Below are 19,130 nucleotides of genomic sequence, written 5' to 3' on the forward strand. Positions count from 1 at the left end.
ATGTGCTTTCATCTCCTAGCTCCCAGAGGGTGAAATGAACCTTAATGGAGGTTGGGGGATTGTAGACACACAGTCCTGGGTTGAGGGGGCAGTGGTCAGAAAGTTCCCTAGGGAAATATACAAAGGAGAATTAACGCTGGGAACACTGAGGTGGGTTTTGGTCCTTTCCACATAACTGACACCTTTCATAGCAAGGACTTGCTTTCTCGTGTGGAATGTCAGCAGTTGCAACACCACTGGGTTGGATGCAGAATAATTATTCAGAATCACGAGTTACCTGTTTGCAAGCAATCACATTGTAGGTGGGATAAATAAGCAGTCTGTGGTAGGTTCCCCCCCTCAACCGCCCCCCGACCGGGGGAGATTGTAATTTTAAGTATTGTTTTGGATATTGGTAATTCTAAAGCTCCAATCTTAACTGGGTTTTATGAAAGCTGTTATAGAGTATTTATTACTAAAAAAAACCACTCTTACTATTTAATAACACGGCACCTAGCCACTCCTTTGTCTCCACATCCATGCATGAAGCCTGATTGCAGATCTTGAACAGTATATTTCTTTGGGCTAAGCAGCAAGAACAGATAAGATATCTTACCAAAACACCACTATCAGGGCCAGGTGGCGTGGCTCACACCTACAATCCCAGCCATTTGGGAAGCTGAGGTGGGAGGATCGCTTGAGGTCAGGAGTTTGAGGCTGCAATGAGTTATCCCGCCACTGCACTCCAGCCTCAGCAACAGAGGGAGACCCTGTCTCTAATAAAACAAAAACATTACACCATTGTCAGAAAGGGACTTGGTCTCCTTTGTTGGATTAAATTATCTCACGTGCAAGGTGGTGGCCAGCCGCCTAAGAAGATACACAGGCTCTTCACTGTAGATGTTTGGCGGTATAGGAGTTACAAGGTTAATTATGAGTATAAGGCCCAGGAGTCTTTTCTTCCTAACAATTTCATGTTATCCTACTTCTTTTTCCATTCTTTCTCCGAACTGTCTTTGTACTTTATTAAACTCTTCTCTTTCCCAGACTCCAGAATAATTTCCTGTGATAATGTTTTAGCAGTTTCTCCAAGAGAATGCTCCAGGAGTCTTTAAATCCAGCCCTCTTTCTGCTGTATCTTTGTGCCTCACATCTTGAGAGAAGTTGAGTGGTAGAAAGTAAAGCTGAAAAAGAGATGGGTGAGGGAGGAAAGCCAAGATGGAAAATGGATGGGAATGAATGAGGAACATGATGTGGGTTGGGGTGGCAATTCATGGTTAATACAACATGTATGGCTCAGTATAACCAGATTGTCATAAGAAGCTCAGGCAGCTCTCCCCCTCTGTTGCCTGGGGCTTTTTGCAGTTACAATAAAGGTGGAAAGATGAAGAATGAGAGCAAGCAGAAAACACACATTTGCATGTTTTCCCTCTTTTTACCCAGATTGAGTCGATGGGAGGCACAGCTGTTACCCATGATGGTATTTCATACCAGATTCAATCTACTAGCTTGTTTGGTTTTATAGGCATGATTCCCAAATTTTGAATCTGAAGTTAGCTGTCAGTTTAAATTCAGAGGGTCCACAGTTTTTCAGATTTTTCTTGATTCTGCTTTTGGAAACCAGAAAGATGTTGAATTTACTTTTCATCTGACAATACTGCACATCTGTGAACCCAACTGATCTGACAGTGTACCTCTTAACTCTATGATAAAGTCGACAGGTGATCCTGGATGGCTGAGACAATGGCGAGGACCGGGTATAATGGTTACTCTCACCTGTGCTCCAGATTCTCCACTTGGTGCTAGAAATACAGCAGTGAACAGACATGTTCTTACCTCCACACAGCTTGCAGTTTAGCAGAGCAGACTGACGACATTAAAAGACACCATCAGTGTTGTTATAATGGTGATAAGAGTTTCAAAATAAGGGGCCAGGTGCAGTGTCTCACGCCTGTAACCCCAGCACTTTGAGAGGCCAAGGCAGGAGGATTGCTTGAGCCCAGGAGTTGGAGACCACCCTGGGCAACAAAGCAAGACCTTGTTTCTACAAAAAAAATCAGAAATTTAGCTGGATGTGTTGGCATGCACCTGTGGTCCCAGCTACTCAGGAGGCTGAGGTGGGAGGATCACTTGAGCTCAGAAGGTTAGGGCTGCAAGGAGCTGTGATTCCAGCCTGGGTGAGTGAGACCCTGTCTCAAAAAAAACAAAAATAAAGTGAGCATGTAACAGGAGGATCTAATCTAACCTAGGCAAGAACGACATTCTTGAGAAGTGCCTTAAGACCTGAAGGATTGATCGAATTGTCCATGTGAAGATTGGCAGTGGGTGCTCTGAGAGGGAAAAGCGGAAACGGCATATGCAAAGACATTGAGGTAGAAAGGGAGCTCTGGCCTGCTTGTGTGATTACTGTGGGAGAATGAACAGTAAGAAGACAAAAGTAGAAGCAAGAAGACCAATCAGGAGGTTGCCTAACTAAGGTCAGTTAGCTGGTGATTGCCCAAGCCAAGACTCAAACTTATTTTTGTGAAGACCCCACACCCTCCTCAGCAGTTGTTAAACAATATTTGATGATAGTGTTCATGTCAGCCTGGCACATATCTAAAAGATTCTTAAGTGACTTTTTCTTTTCACATGGCTTTTTGACCTTTTAAATATAATATATTTTAATATTATGTTATTAGCTGCACAAAGGAAGGGTACTGCTCATTTGAATTAACCGGAAGAAACTTGGAATTTTGCCTTTCTTCTGCTTTAGCCCTGCCAAAATGTAATTTCTTTAATTCATCAAATCACATTCTTGACTAATCTGCTCAAGTCTGTACCATGCCTTGGCCTTTTTCCCTATGACAGTTTAGGGATCTTTAAAGAATATATTTTGAAATGTTTTCTCTTGATCAGGTTGTTTGTGGTTAGATATATTGCATACACTGCTTTTATTTGCAGAATGAGCTATTTTTCTACCATAGGATCCTTTGTTAGAAATGAACGTGATTGTGGCTGGGCTCAGTGGCTCACGCCTGTAGTCCTGGCACTTTGGGAAGCCGAGGCAAGAGGATAGCTTGAGCTCAGGAGTTTGAGACCAGCCTGGGCAACATAGGGAGACCCCTTCTCTACAAAAAATCAGAAAATTATCCAGGTCTGGTGGCACACATCTGTAATCCCAGCTACTTGGGAGTCTGAGATGGTAGGATCGCTTGAGCCTAGGAGGTTGAGGCTGCAGTGAGCCATGATTGTGTCACTGCATTCCAGCCTGGGTGAGAGTATTTGTAAAAGAATGCAATTGTAATTTCATCACCTTTATTTTAAAAAATCGTGTATCAGGTGCGTGCTGTGAAAAGCAGTTTAGATGTTGACTGTCTCTACCTTCTAGGGACTTAACTTGTGTTCAGAAGTATTTAAAATGAAATAATTCTCTTAGCTAATAATGACTAAATTACTGTGGAGCATTGAGGGCTACTTTGTGCCAGGCAGTCAGCTTTAAACACCTTTGATTTTCTCTCTGTGATTTTTATTGTACATTTGGGGAAACTGAGGCTTAAAGTGGCGGAGTTTTCTTAGAGCACGCAGGTGGAAAGCGATGAAGCTGAGTCCTCAGCTTATGTCTTCTCAGGGTACTTGATCTTCAGCACCCTGTAATTCTGGTTCATTTTAGGCAATTATCAGAAGTCACCTCAAATGCCAAGAACCTGTGTAACACAGGGGATGAAGTAAATGTGAGAAATGTAATGAAGCGTTTCTTTATAAACTGTTATAAAGATTTTGTTCCAGAGACCAAGTATGAGAAAAATAGAAGCCAATTGTTCAGTTTCATATTAGTCGCCCTCTTCTACTGAACTGTTGGTAAATTCAAAGCTTCCCTCTATACGAATTTACTTTTATAGGAATATTATAAAATCTATACTTAGCAATATTAGAAAATAAACTGTACTTAATAGGGTTTAATGGAAATTAAACCCAAATATTATGGAAATCTGAATGAACGCTCATTTAAAAAATGTAATTTATAGCAGTGGTTCTCAGACTTTAGCATGCATTTGGGTCCTCTGGAGGATTATGTTAAAACACAGATAGCTGGGCCCCAATCCCAGACCTTCTGATTCAGGAGGTCTGGGACTGGCCTACAGATTTACATTTTTGACAGGTTACCAGCTGTATTAGATATTAGGGTTCTCCAAAGAGACAGCATATGTATATTAGGAAGGAGATTCATTGTAGGAATTGGCTCATGTGATTATGAAGGCCAGGAAGTCCCAGGATGTTCCCCAAGAAGTCTCAAGATCTGCCATCTGCAAACTAAAGAACCAAGAAGGCCATTGGTCTAATTCAGTCTGAGTCTGAGGGCTGAGAACCCGGGAGCACCTGGCATAAGTTTCCATCTCCGTCTGAGTCTGAAGATCCAAGAACCAGGTGTGCTGATGTCTGAGGGCAGGGAAAGATGGAAGTTCCAGCTCAAGCAGAGAGCACGTTATTTGCCTTTCCTCTCCCTTTTTGTTCTATTCTGGTCCTCAGTGATTGGATCCACACTGATGGGCATCCACAATGGCGGTCTTCTTAACCATTTTCCCACTTAGAAAAAAAGTGCAGCCTGTGGCCAGTGCTCATTTAATTTTACATAAACATGTTCTTGGAGACTGAAGCAAATTGGACTGATTTTCAATGTCAAAATAAAATAGAAAATATTATTTCTAAACAGAACTAACATCAGAATCATCTGAATGACCAGAGCTGTCATTCAGGTTGTAAGACAGTAGAACCCCTACATAGTAATAAGTGCTAGTGAAATGAACTGGCCAATTGATAATCTCTGAGAAAGCCATTTCCTAGTCTTATACCACATCAGTAATCCAAAGCAGGATGGTGATCTGAAGTCCTCCATAGTCAAGGATGATATGATGACTCTATGGAGCCATCACCACTATTGGGAAGACAGTGGGGCACGTGCCTCCCCTACCTTCCACACCATGTACATGATGGCACGTGACTTAGATGTGCAAAGTGTACACAGTGTCAGCTTTATGATGATAAACTCTTCCACTCAGTCTACTACGTATATGGCATAGTCACTTATACTGTTAAATTAAATGAGTGAACATAAATCAGGATTGAGATACCAATTAGGTAAAATACTGTAGTTTGTATATGGTGGGGATTATCCTTTTCCTGGAATGTTTCAGCATCAAACCTTTGCTGAGTTTCTCTTCTTGTAGTGACTGAGAATTAGCTGAAATAACTGTAAAAGTGTAAGATTTCCATTTGGCTGGAAACTAAATCACAGCGGCTGGTTTACTAAGCCTTAAGAAATTCCTTTAGATTTGATGTGTCCAGACTTGTACTGGAATATGAAATACTCAGTTTGACAAGATCTGCGAGTTCCTAGTACATAAGTGTTTTTAAAAATGTGTTTCTCAAAATACAATTAGGAAAAAATTCCTTTGAAATGTTAAAACTACCTTTAGTGGTGATAAGGATGCCAACAACCCCTTCTGTTTAAATAAAAACAAACAACTTTTAACTTTCATGATGTTATAATACATCATTAACTTGTGTAGACAAACGTCAGTGCTCACATTTAAAGTAATCATTAAACATTTTCAGAGTTATACTTAAAATGACTTTTTAATCATACTACTCTAAAATATTACTGCAAAGTTGTTGGTGGGGTAGTTGTAATAAGTTGTAGTTCTTATTTCTTCTTTCTCTAGAATCTGTTTTGGCTTTACCTTGGGGGGAAAATTCCCAAAGAATTGTAACTGAATACAGAAGCATTTTTTAAAATCTTATTTTAAAGAGGAGGAGGAATTTTAGAGCTATTTCTGATAATAAACCTTAGAAACTGAGAAGTATTTATCTTGCTTATTTTCTTTTTTTTTTAAATTAATGAGCATGCGTTGCTTACATAAAACATTTCTCTGTGTGTGTCCATATCTGATGCAGATAGAAGTTCAATGTGAATTTAGTGATTCCCAGGGAAGACTTTGGGAACTTTGGTTTCTGAGTTGTGCTCTCCTCTATGTGGTGAGTCTCAGTCTCTGGAGTCAGCCAGATCCAGATTTTAGTCTCATGGAGTCAGCCATGATCATTTTAAACTTATAGTTATTAAAGTGTTATGGTGTACAAAAGTGCTTATGGAACTAAAATGTGGGGAATTAAATTAGATACAATGACTGTGAGGTTTTGCTTTTTAGTAACTGTTTTTCATTACTTCATTGATCCAAAGTGAGGTTTTTAAAGCTAAAGTCCTTGTTCCATTAAGATAATTCTGTCATTACTCGCCTTACTCAAATTCCTAGCCCCTTTGGTACTTTCTCTCTAGCTCTTGCCCTGCTTGATGATGTTCCTGAATGGTTTTAGTTTTCTTTGTTTATTTTTCCACTTTCTCGGGCCAGGCCTCCAATTTAATTATTTTAGTTGAATGAGCTGCTTTCTTCCTTGTTACAGACTCACTTAGAGCTCATTCCTCTCTGCCTTAGTCCCAGTATGGTCTCAGTAATGACATGCAGTATGGGGACTTTGTTTGGACTCCTATTTGAACAAACCAACTGTAACAAGACACCTTTGAGATGATAAAAATTTGAATATAGATTGAGTTCTTGATGATAAGAAATTGTTAATTTTGTTAGGTTTGTTGATGGCATGGTAGTTACTTTAAAAACAAATTTCTGGCCGAGTGTGGTAGCTCATGCCTGTGATCCTAGCACTTTGGGAGGCCAAGGCAGGAGGATCACATGAGCTCAAGAGCCTGCAGTGAGATGAGATTGCACCAGTGCACTTCAGCCTGTGTGACAGAGCAAGACCCTGTCTCAAAAGGAAAAAAAAAAAAAAAAAAAAAAATTTATTCATTAATTATAAACACACACTGATGTTCTTATAAGTAAAAAGATATATTGTTTTGGTTTTGCTTTAAGATTTCAGCAAAAATAAAACAGAAAAAGAGGGACTATATTAAAAAGACTGACAAAATATGTATCATTGTTGAAGCTTAGTGATGGGTGCATTGTATTCATTATAGTATTCTCTTTTGAATATATTTGAAGTTTTTCATATTAGAAGGTTTAAAAAATTAGAACAAAAATGAATGTGGAGTTTCAAGATCCTACCAGATGTTTCTAAAGGAACTTTAAGTGACAATGGGGAAAAATGTCCGTATCATCCTGGAGTTTAAGGCAGGGAATTTTTGGTAGGTGACTATTGAAAAATAGCCAACCTGTTAGTCAAAAATGTATATATGATCTCATGGCCACAGATAGTAATGTAGAAGACAGATAACAAGAGTAGTAATCCTTGGGTGAGGAAGAACAGGAGAAGGCAGCCCAAGAAGTTACTGAGGGCCCCCAAGAACTAAGGAAATCTGTTTTGTAAAAGGACCTGTACTGCCAGGTGTGGTGGCTCACACCTGTAATCCCAGCACTTTGGGAGGCTGAGGTGGAAGGACTGCATGAGACCAGAAGTTTGAGACCAGCCTGGGTTGGTTTAATTAAATTAGCTGGGCGTGGTGGCACATGCCTGTGGTCCCAACTACTCGGGAGGCTGAGGTGGGAGGGTTGTTTAAGCCTGGGTGGTTGAGGCTACAGTGAGCTATGATCGTGCCACCGCACTCCAACCTGGATGACAGAGCGAGACTCTCTCTCAGAAAACAAACAAACAAACAAACCTATACAAACAATGGTAGGAATGTCAAGAAACCCAGGAGTGAAGAGAGGGTTAGTCAGATGCTGTGAGAGGAGGTGGAGAAAGCCAGTGTAGAATGGGCAGGCACCTTTGAAAAGCCTAGAGGAAAATTTTAGAAGGGCATTAAGGAGGAGCATAGCAAGGAAGTCTAGACCTATGACTTGGAGCTCAGTAATGACATGCAGTATGGGGACTTCGTTTGGACTCCTATTTGAACAAACCAACTGTAACAATTTATATAACATTCTGTTATATAAATTGGATATCCAGAGATGGGAAATAGGGGAAATAGAGGATAATTTGGAAAAATACCCCACTGTTATTATTTGTGGCAGTTACGTTCTATAAAGTCGCTAAGGACATAATTAGTGAATGCTGAGCCATTGCTCCTAGGGGAACAATACAGAGTTAGATTCCTGTGAGCCTCTGGTTGTAACGATTTTGTCAACTGTCAACCCATCAATACATAGCCTTGTTTTACATGTGTTTCTGTTTAAAGATACCTTGTTTGGTATACATTGTTGGTTCATTAACATTGACTTCATGGCCAAGAGCACTATATCTCATGCCTGAATGAACTTTATCCAGTGCATCTCTTCTCCCTAAGGCACATCATGGCCTTGTTGTGATTAAGAACATTAGACAACACTAAGGCATGATGTTTGGGGCTCATTTTAAACAGCAAAATCACCAAGAAACCCACAAAAATGAAAAAAAACAAGAGTCCTAAAAACTGGTCACAAAAAGGACATTTGTTTATAGTATAAGGGCTAAAACAAAGAGTGTAGGCTGGTTTGGCTTCAGCTGGGTACGTGTATGTGGAGTGACTCAAATATTTTGGTGTGTACTCACTGCAGTTGGCACATGTACTAAAATTGGAATGATACAGAGAAGATTAGTATGGCCCCTGTGCAAGGATGACACAAATTAGTGAAACATTCCATAATGAAAAAAGAAAAAAAAATACTGGTTCTCTCCCCATGTGCACAAATGACCATGAGCATTAGTCTTGGGGTTATAAATAAGTTTTAGAAGATGAATTTGCAAATATGGAATCCATGAATAATAAGGATGCACTGTATTTTTTCATCTTTATTTCTTAATTGGCAACTGTGATCTGTATTTTTAATGAGCCTTTTTTGGGGAGCTTGATAGGCATTGAGTGTTTTTCCCAAAGATTTGTCACCTTCTTGTGAATTGTCTAATCTGTTCTTTTGGTTTTATAGATTTATTCTAAACTACAAGTTAATGGTAGTTGCCATTTATGATTTCTTGCAGAGGTTTTTGCAGAGATCATCCATTTAATATTTTTGTGCACTGAAGGTTTTAATTGTACAGTCAACACTCTCATTCACTTGTGATTTTCATTTTTTCCAAGCTTAGAAAACTTGAAGGATGATGACTTTTTTATTGGAAAGGTTAAAAAAAAAAATGTAGGTAAAAGTGATGGATGCCTAGGCTGAGGGTGGTGACTGAATATGTGGTACTTGAAATTGAGTTTGAGTGTCCAGCCCTGATTTCATTGTATCTTGGGATACTTAAAAAAGTCTTGCAGAGGCAATCTGCTTGAAAATGCTGTGTAAACCTTAAACCTCTGTAAACTGTCAAATGTAAGTGCATAATAATTTCTGATTTGTAGACTTCTGTTGACAATCTTTCAAGACAGGAGAAAGGTGAAAAAGACTGAAAAGACAAACATATTTTTCAGAAATTAAAAACATGTAAATTTTCTGAAATAGAGAATGAGAGATTTTTCTAAATGTGACCCAGAAGGCTTTCAGGTGATTTCCTAACAAGATTTGAGTTTTCTCAGGTTAAATATGGTTGTGGCTCTCTACCATGTGCCCCAGTCTTATCTTTGTTATGCCCCTTCACACATACCCTGTTCTTCACATACCCTTCCTTCTGCTGGCTAGTGCTTCCCTGTTTCTGGAACTTTCTTAAGCATTTTTACCATGTATTGTAGTTATTTGTATTGTAGTTATGTGTCATCTTTCTTCCTCCTAGAAGAGAAGTTTCTGTCTTACTCCATGTTTTATATGGTAGACCCTAGTTCAGTGCCTTTTAAACAGCAGACATGGAATAATCCTCTAATGGATTAAATGGAGAGAAGAAGGGATAGTTTGTGATTACCTGGGAAAGAAGTGTGGTTAAGTCAGCATGGATTTCTCAAGAACAAGCCTTTCTTGAATTGACCTCATTTCCTGTATAAATCGGATACTGATTGGAGAGAGAATTTGGGTAATGTTGTTGTTAGGGGATATCAGAATAAAAAACCTCATGTTTCATTAAGTTTCTTAGGATTTTTTGTGGATAAGCTGGAAAAGCATGGGCTTGATTATAATAAGATAGATGAATGTGTTGCAGGTTGATTAACTGTTGACTTTGTGCAATTCGCTGCCTTGCCAGTGCTATTCTAACTTCTCCATCAAGGAACTATTAAGGAAGAGGAAAGTTTATACTTTATTTTGGAGGGTTTAGAGGATTGAGGGTACAGGAAGTAAAGGTTGGGTTATGGGTGGGTATAGGGAGACTTTAGAAGCACAACCAGGAGCAAAATGTCTTTGAAGTCTCATGTTTTCACATAAAGATGCATTCACTTTGTATTTTCAACATACCCATGTTTGTTTTAAAATATTTTAAATTATCACCAAATAAAATGTTTTAGTAGTCCTTTCCAAATGTCATGGTATTCTAGTTTGAGAAGAGTGGCCTTTGATCAAGAAAGGTGGATCAAATTTGTGTCTATCCCGTTTTTGGGAGGGAAGCTAACCAACTGGATGTCAGACATCGTAATAGAAAAGGCTGCAAAAAGTTGAAGGCAATCAACATGAACACATATACAATTAAGCTCTACTGAATACAGCTTCCTAGAGTCAGGGGAAAAAGTGCATGTTTATAGAATGGGAGACCTGGATCAGTAGCAGCTCTTGTTAAAAAGATTTAAGATTTCAGCCAGCCATTTGATATGGGTGGCCTTCTCTGGCAGCTTTAATGGCACAGTACTCAGAATTAAGGAGATAATCATCCTGTTGTTTGCTGACTTTGTTAGGCTGCTTCCAAGGGCTTGTTTTCAAACAAGTTCTACATTTTAAGAGGGTAAGCCAGGGAAGTAAGTGGACTAGAAACTGTGCCCTACCAGGAATAGTTGAAAGGCTATCAGGTGGAAAGGAGAGCAAAGTTAATTCTCAATTTCAGGGGGCAGGATTGGAACTTATGAGTAGACATAAGAAGGACATGTTTTTCTATTTCAACAAATTAAGATTTTTTGCTTTGTAAACACACATAAAATGGATATCATATACTATTTAGTAATCACTGTTTTCACTTGATAGAGCTTGTATATCTTATGTTACTATTTATATGTTCATATGATTTTTAATGGCTACATAGCATCTCTCTATATGAATGCACTCTTATTTATTAAAACCATCCCTGGCTGATAGTTACTTTGGTCATTTCCAATTTCTTAGTATAAACAACAACACGACAATGAAGATATCTCAAATACACTCATCCCTGTATATTTGTTGAGTTGTTTCCTTAGGACAAATTCTTAGCAGCAGAATAGCTGAGTCGACATTAGTACTATTTACTTATGGCTTTGGATACTTATTGCCAAACTGCTTGTTACCAGTAATAGGAACTGCATGTGTTAAAGAAGGCAGATCACCCCAAATTAGAGATGTTGTCATAGGGATTTTGGCAGTGGGTTGAATGTTGGACAGTGATCTCAGGCTCCTTTAAAAACTCGTGAAAGTTTTAATGTAGGACCAGGTGACTGTTTCATCTAGAGTTTTCACATTTCAGTCTTACTATGTAAGTCACACTGTTATAGAAAACTGTTAAGAGTCTGTAACAGGGAAAATAACTGCAAAAATTTTCTGTATTCGGAAAGCACTGTAGAAATTGACCAAGGAAGAGAGGCACATGGCAGGCAACAACACAATGCTGTTAGGTTGCATGTATGATAGAAATAGTAAAGGAGTCTTTCAGCAGATTAACCATTTTATAACTTAGGTAAGTTGGGGTTTTCCAGCTAAGTAAATTGCATTTTCTACATCCTGCCAGAGCTGGGTAACAACTGCTTCTTGGGAAGATGGGAACAGACAAAGCTGCTCTAGATCATGTTCCCAGTAGAGAGCTCAAAGTGATTTTGCACATGTTTTATCCTCATGACCTAAAGCTCAACTGCAGTGAGATGGTGTAGTGCACTGAGATGATCAGCAAAGGGGATTCCAGCTTCACTGCTTGAGTAAGCCACTGGGCCTCTCTGAGCTGTAGTTTCTTAACCTGTATAGGAGATGAATTACCCATACAAGTCAGAGAGAGAGTTACGGTGAGGATTTCCTGAGATGATATATCGGATAGTGCTTTATAATCTGTAAAATGCTGTACAAATGTTAGTTGTCAAGTTAGACAACTGATTCTAGTGGAACTTTCCAACTTAAAGCTTTCTAATGGATGAAAGAGCTAGTGAACTTAATCAAGGTAGAAGTTGGGTCTGATTTTGCTTGATTTTGCCTTACTGTTTGTGTTTGGCTCATAGTTACAATTCACTAAATATTTGTTGAATGAAAAAAATGAAATTGTTTTATTAACATGTTAGAGAGGCACCCTCTAATGTGTGCTTCTTATCTTTGTGGAGTAAGTACTGCTATTCGTATCTTACAAGCAGGGAAACTGAGATCCATCGATTCTCAAATCACTCTCACAGCCAGATTCTGCATTTTTGAGGTGATTTCTGATTACATGAAAGAGATTAGATCAAGTACCTTTTTTGGTTATTTAAGAGGAAAGATGGAACCAAACCTGTGTTCTGTAGCTCTGTTGTATAAAATCACTTAGAGCAAATGAATGAAATATTTTGTCAGACTTTATTTTTATAGTAATTACTGACCCTTAATAGAAAGTAATTTTATGTGTAGCCCTTCCCAGAGTCTCTGTTGGCAGGAAGCTAATGTTGCTACCCCTAATATGGCAACTTTGTCTATTTTTCTGTTCTTTGTGCATTGTGTTTGGTCTTAAACTGTGAATATTCCATTAACTGAGAACTCTGAATAGCCATTGTGTAACTGGAGTGATAGTCTGTGTCAGTTGGATGCATTGTACTTGAGAATAAACATGCTGTTTTATTTGTGGTGAGACTTCTCTCGTTGCCACTAATAATATGTTGTTAACTGAAAATATAAGGCTATTAACAAACCTCATAAGTACTTTGCATTGTTGAAACAATCCTTCAGTGTAGGATCACATGATTTAATAGATATGTATGTCTGTATTTTCAAATAGGCAGTAGACCCATTAGTTTCTTATCCTTGGGTGTTACGTCAGGAGTGTCAGTGAAATTGAGTCCAGAATTGTAGTTATGTGTGCTTTCCTAGGGAGAGGTTTCTTTTCTTTTCTTTTTAATCAGAATCTCAAATTGCTCTGTGGTTCAGAAATGTTTAGGGACCACTGACCCAGCAAATTCAATTCAGCCCTGATAGCTTATTTGATTCAGGGTGACTGTGTCACTAGAAAGTGATATAAAATCCCTAGACTAGCACAGGGCACACATAGGTGCTAAACAAATATTTGTTGGAAACTCAATAAAAATCACTGGTGCTTTTTTCTTTCTTCCTTGTAACACATTATGGCCTGTGAACCTCTAGAAGACAGGATCTTTGTCTTACTGTCCTTGGCAGCTGTCTTAACTTCTCACGTCTGTCTCCTAGTGTCATAGAATGTGCACTTTCTATAGCAAAGTAGAATTTGTAAAACTTTTTCTTACCAGACACCCTCATACATACAAAAAATCTGAACATGTATCCTCAATATGTACACTTAGTTGTAAATTATATATGTGTACATATCTCTATTGAGAACACATGTCATGTTCAGATTGTTTTATGCTAATATGAAACATACGTAGTTGCAATGTTAAAAGAAGAGATGAAAGGTAATGTTTTAGGATGTATTGATAACCATGATGGCTTCATATCGATATTAAAAACTATACCTATTTCTGCCCATGCCTACTTTTGGTGTTCTCATAATCTGAGCATGCACCCAGTTCTGGCTCTTTGCAGCTCCTCTTCCACTTCCTAACACTCTTTCAGGAGATACCCTTACTGCTAACTGCTTATTCTCTATGCTTCTTAATTCATATTCTTGAGAGTCAGTATCTGATTGATTCAGTTCACCTTATCATTCCAGGTCAACTTATGTGAGTCTCATTGACATACAGTGTTGTTTTTGGCTTCTCTTGGGAAGCCCACTCTGGTGCACACAGGTGACTGCATGAAGTGGGAAATGAAGACACTGGCACAGACGTGGCTGGTAACAAGGAGTATGTGCAGGGCAGCTCCACTGAGAAGGAGCCCGGTGAGGCTAGAATGGTGACTGCTTTCACCATTAGACAAATGTCGGTGGTTACAGAAGAGAGACCTAAGTGTGACTTTAGAAACAGAAAAATCCCCTTTTTTTCCTTTGGAAATTCATACCTATATCTTTTGAAGACCACTAGGTATGTCAGGTAAACTTTTTGCAACTTAAGTTAATCGGAGAGCTGGAGAACATTTATTCCTGTTAAGATCTTTCCCACCCATTCAACTCCCTGACTAGTTGCTGCTGAAGAGAAAAATAGTAGCAGCTTCATCTTTTAAGATTTAGCCCATAGTTCTTGCAGTGGGAAAGTCAACCCTAAAGAATGGTTTCATGTTTGCTCCCATTCTACCTTGTGCAGGCAGTAGTTTAAGAATTTCTTCTGCAGAGCACAACTTGTGTAGTCACCCAATAGGGTCTTCTGGTTCACCGAGACCATGGTATTGCAGTAAACAGTTTAATTGACGCAAAGCTGGCTAGCCACATGGGAAATAAAGTTATCACTCAAATGAATCTCCCTGAAGTTTTGGGGGTTGAGGTTTTTCAAGGATAGTTTGGTGGACAGGGGACTATAGAATGGATGCTGCTGATTGGCTGGGGATGCCATCATAGGAGTGTGGAAAACAGCCCTCATTTGCTGAGTCTGCCTCTGGGTTAGGGGCTATAGGACCAGTTGAGTCATGAGTTGCAGGTCCAGGTGGGGTCAGCCAGTCTTCAAAAATGCAACAGTCTGAAAATACATCTCTAAAGGCCAATCTTAGATTCCACAAGAGGGATGCTATTTCCAACAGTAATTGGGGAAGTTACAAATCTTGTGACTTCCAGAACAATGGCTGGTTATCATTTATACCTACACTTTTAAAAAACTTTTATTTTAGGTTCAGGGGTGCATGTGCAGGTTTGTTATATAGGTGAACTCGTGTCATGGGGGTTTGTTGTACAGATTGTTTTATCACCCAGGTGTTAAGCCTAGTATCCATCAGTTATTTTTCTTCATCTTCTCCTTCCTCCCACCCTCCACCCTCCATTAGGCCTCAGTGTCTGTTGTTGTCCTCTACGTGCCCATGTGTTCTCATCATTTAGCTCCCATTTTTATAAGTGAGAAAGTGTAGTATTTGGTTTTCTGTTCCTGCGTTAGTTTGCTGTGGATGATGGCTTCTAGCTATCATGCAAAGGACATGATCTTATTCTTTTTTATGGCTGCATAGTATTTCATGGTATATATGTACCACATTTTCTTTATCCACTGTACCACCGATGGGCGTTTAGTTGATTCCATATCTTTGCTATTGTGAATAGTGCTGCAGTGAACTTACTTGTGCATGCGTCTTTATGATAGAATGATTTATATTTCTTTGGGTATACACCCAGTAATGGAATTTCTAGGTGGAAGGGTAGTTCTATTTTTAGAACTTTGAGGAATTGTCACATTGTCTTCCACAATGGTTGAACTAATTTATACTTCCACCAATAGTGTGTAAATGTTCCTTTTTCTCTGCAACCTCACCAGCACCTGTTATTTTTTGACTTCTTGATAATAGCCATTCTGACAGGTGCGAGATGGTATCTCCTTGTGGTCTTTATTTGCATTTCTCTAATGATCAGTGATGTTGAATTTTTTTTCCACATACTTGTTGGCCGCATTTGTGTCTTCTTTTGAAAGGTGTCTGTTCATGCCTTTGCCTACTTTTTAATGGAGTTGTTTTGTTTTCTTACAAATTTAAGTTCCTTGTAGGTGCTGGATATTAGACTTTTGTCAGATGGCTAGTTTGCAAAAATTTTCTCCCATTCTGTAGGTTGTCTGTTTACTTTGTTGATAGTTTCTTTTGCTGTGCAGAAGCCTTTTAGTTTAATTAGATCCCATTTGTCAATTTTTGCTTTTGTTGCAATTGCTTTTGACATATTCATCATGAAATCTTTGCCCATTCCTGTGTCCAGAATGGTATTGCTTAGGTTATCTTCCAAGTTTTTGAGTTTGACATTTAAGTTTTTAATCCATCTTGAGTTGATTTTTGTGTATGATGTAAGGAAGTGGTCTAGGTTGAATTTTCTGCACATGGCTAGCCGGTTAATCCTAGCACCATTTATTCAATAGGGAGTCCTTTTCCCATTGCTTGTTTTTGTCAGGTTTGTCAAAGATCAGATAGTTGTAGATATGTGGCCTTATTTCTGGGTTCTCTAGTCTGTTCCCTTGATCTATGTGTCTGGTTTTGTACCAGTACCATGCTGTTTTGGTTATTGTAGCCCTGTAGTATAGTTTGAAGTTGGGTAGTGTAATGCCTCCAGCTTTGTTCTTTTTGCTTAGGGTTGCCTTCTATGCCTACATCTTAGCAGAATTCAGGCCCTTCTCATAATCCTAACCTTGTGGTGTTTCATTAGCTTTACAAAGTTGATTTTGTTTTGGGAAGTGTTATTCTCATTCTTGCTTTAAAGTTAAACTATAAACTAAATTTTCCCCAAAGTTAGCTTTGCCCATGCCCAGGAATGACCAAGCACAGCTTGGAGGTTAGAAGCAAGGGTCAGATATCTCTTACTGTCACAGTTTTGCAAAAGCAGTTTCACTTCCCTCTTCTAAGTCCCTTCTACATTGATTGGGGCCAGCAAAGAGAACTTTTGCAGCATTTCTTAGTTTGACTGTGCCATATAAATGAAACATATTTGGAAATGTGAAATCTAGTCATCCATGAGAATGTTTTCCTCTGAAAGGCAGCACTTCTTGTTAAGTCCCTTCCTCATGGAACTTTGATGCAGTGTTGGCCCATTTTTAAATTTATTGGTTACCTTGGGAGATACCCGAGCTTATCAGAATTAGACTTTCTCATTGGAGTACGTTCTTGCAGTATAGAAGGTTGCGGATGTTTTATAACTTTAAGAGGCCCAGTGGTATTGAATTTAGAGTTAATTTTTAAAACGGGCTCCAAAGTCACCAGCATGGACAAAACTTACAGTCTTCGAAAGAGAGAGAGTGCCAAAGTTCAGCACTTGGCACTCTTGGTTTTATTTTTTTTCTTTGCACCCATATCAGGTAACTATGATTACCTTCATTTTACAGAGAAGAAAACAAAGCTCAAAAGTTAATTTGACTAAAGTCACAGATGAGTCAGGTATGAGGTAGAGAGTGATCCTGTGTGAGAGTAGTTTACATTTATCTTAATGATATGGTTGTAACCATTATCTTATCTATAATGCATGTTAAAAATCAACCTCTCAAGATTTTTTACACCAAAGGCAAAAATGTTCAAATGTTGATATATTCCCCTCCATTCATTTTTGTATTTTTGTTTAAAATCTTCAACATCATACCCAGTTTTCAACCTAACTTTATAAAGTAAGCATTTCCTTAATCTTCATAAACATGTTTAAGATCTGTATCATAGTTTAATAATTATTACGTTTCTGAAATTTTTGTTTTACAATAGTGAGGCAGTGAATGTATTTATGTGTAAGTCTGTGGGTTTTTTTTTTTCTCTCTCTCTCTCCCATAGAGGCAGAGACTTGCTCTATGGCCCAGGCCGGAGTGCAGTGGCATGATTGTCACTCTGTTGCCCAGGTTGGAGTGCAGTGGTGCAATCATGGCATGCTTTAACCTCAAACTCCTGGGCTCAAGCTATCATCCCGCCTCAGCCTGCTGAATAGCAAGGACTACAGGTATGCATCACCATGCCTGCCTAATTTTTAAAAATTTTTTTGTAGAGACAAGATCTCAGTATGTTGCCCAGGCTGATCTCGAACTCTTGGACTCCCACCTTAACCTCCCAAAGCCCTGGGATTACAGGCGTGAGCCACCATGCCTGGCCAAAGTTGATTTTTTAAAAACATTATTTCCTTAGTATGTGTATTATTAGAAGCAAAATTACAGGTCAGAAGTCACATTTTGAAAGATCATGATCACTTAAAAAACCCTTAATACATTTTGCCAAATTGACGTCTTTTAAAAATGGGATCGATTTCCATACTCATCGGGGTATGTTTGAGTACGTAGCTCACTGTAGACAGAGCTCCTGGGGAGGGATGGATGGCTCTGGTGCTCTTCTACCCAGCTGTAGAGCTTCATCTAGAGACCAGCTCCACTGTGGGGCAGTGGAAGGCTGTTAGTGCAGAGATATCTTCTCAGTATCTGCCTGACACACTACTGTATCCAGCTGCCTGACCCAGTCCTGCCCACCTGCCTTCCTTTCTTCCTGCCTCCGCTCTGTTTTATCAACTTTGTCTCAAAAAGCATACCTTCCTATCTCTGTATGTTCGTCATTCTCCTATTTATGGTCCCTCAGTACGTTATAGTGCTTGCTAAGGTTTGAATGTCTCATGTGAATCTCATGTTGAAACTTAATCCCCAATGTGGCAATATTGAGAGGTGGGGCCTTTAAGAGGTGGCTCTGCCCTCATGAATGCATTAATCCATTCATGGATTAATGGATTAATGGGTTATCACGGGAGTGGGACTGGTGGCTTTTAAGAAGAGGAAGGGACCTGAGCTAGCACACTCGGCCCTCTCACCATGTGATTCTCTGTGCTGCCTCGAGACTCTGCCAAGTCCTCACCAGCAAGAAGGCCCTCACCAGATGCAGCCCTACAGTTTGGACTTCTCAGCTTTCGTACCTGTAAGAAATAAATACCTTTTCTGTATAAATTACCCAGTTTCAGGTATTCTGTTATAAGCAACAGAAAATTGACTGACAATACATTTATTCTAATCGTGTTCACTTTTCTTTCATCTAGACTTACAAGAAATTTACTTCTCTGGTTGGCTTTTCAAGGAAGCTTTTGAATTTATCACTTCTGATTTTTCTATTAATACATTCATTATTAGTGAAATATTTTGTAATCATTTTTCAAACAGATTGGGGTTTTTTTTTCTCATTTCAATATGTGGTTGACTTACGTTAATTATGTAGGGCTTACATTTTTCTTTGTTCTCAACCTGTATCAGATTCCATAACATTTGATATGTTGTAGGGTTTCTGTTTTCATTCATTATACACCTTCCCGACCCCAGGCCTTTTCATTACTTTCAACACAGTCTCATATTAGGATTTATGTTTTTTAAAACATTTAGGAGAATAGAATAGTTTTTTCCTCCATGTATTGGGTTTTTTGTTTGTTTAAATGTCTGTTAC

At 38.9% G+C, this 19,130-nt stretch overlaps 1 protein-coding gene and 1 non-coding gene across 3 annotated transcripts in view; both read left to right on the forward strand.

Annotated features, from left to right (window-relative positions):
• Nucleotides 1-19,130, forward strand: part of KANK1 (KN motif and ankyrin repeat domains 1) — a 240,804-nt gene that overhangs the window by 46,542 nt on the left and 175,132 nt on the right. The gene's annotated exons all lie outside the window — the stretch shown is intronic.
• LOC117099558 lies at nucleotides 8,492-8,597 on the forward strand. Its single transcript, XR_004443882.1, has one exon. It is a non-coding gene; the product is annotated as a U6 spliceosomal RNA (small nuclear RNA).

Source organism: Trachypithecus francoisi, unplaced genomic scaffold, assembly GCF_009764315.1.
Source record: "Trachypithecus francoisi isolate TF-2019V2 unplaced genomic scaffold, Tfra_2.0 Lachesis_group16, whole genome shotgun sequence".
NCBI classification, from domain to species: domain Eukaryota; kingdom Metazoa; phylum Chordata; class Mammalia; order Primates; family Cercopithecidae; genus Trachypithecus; species Trachypithecus francoisi.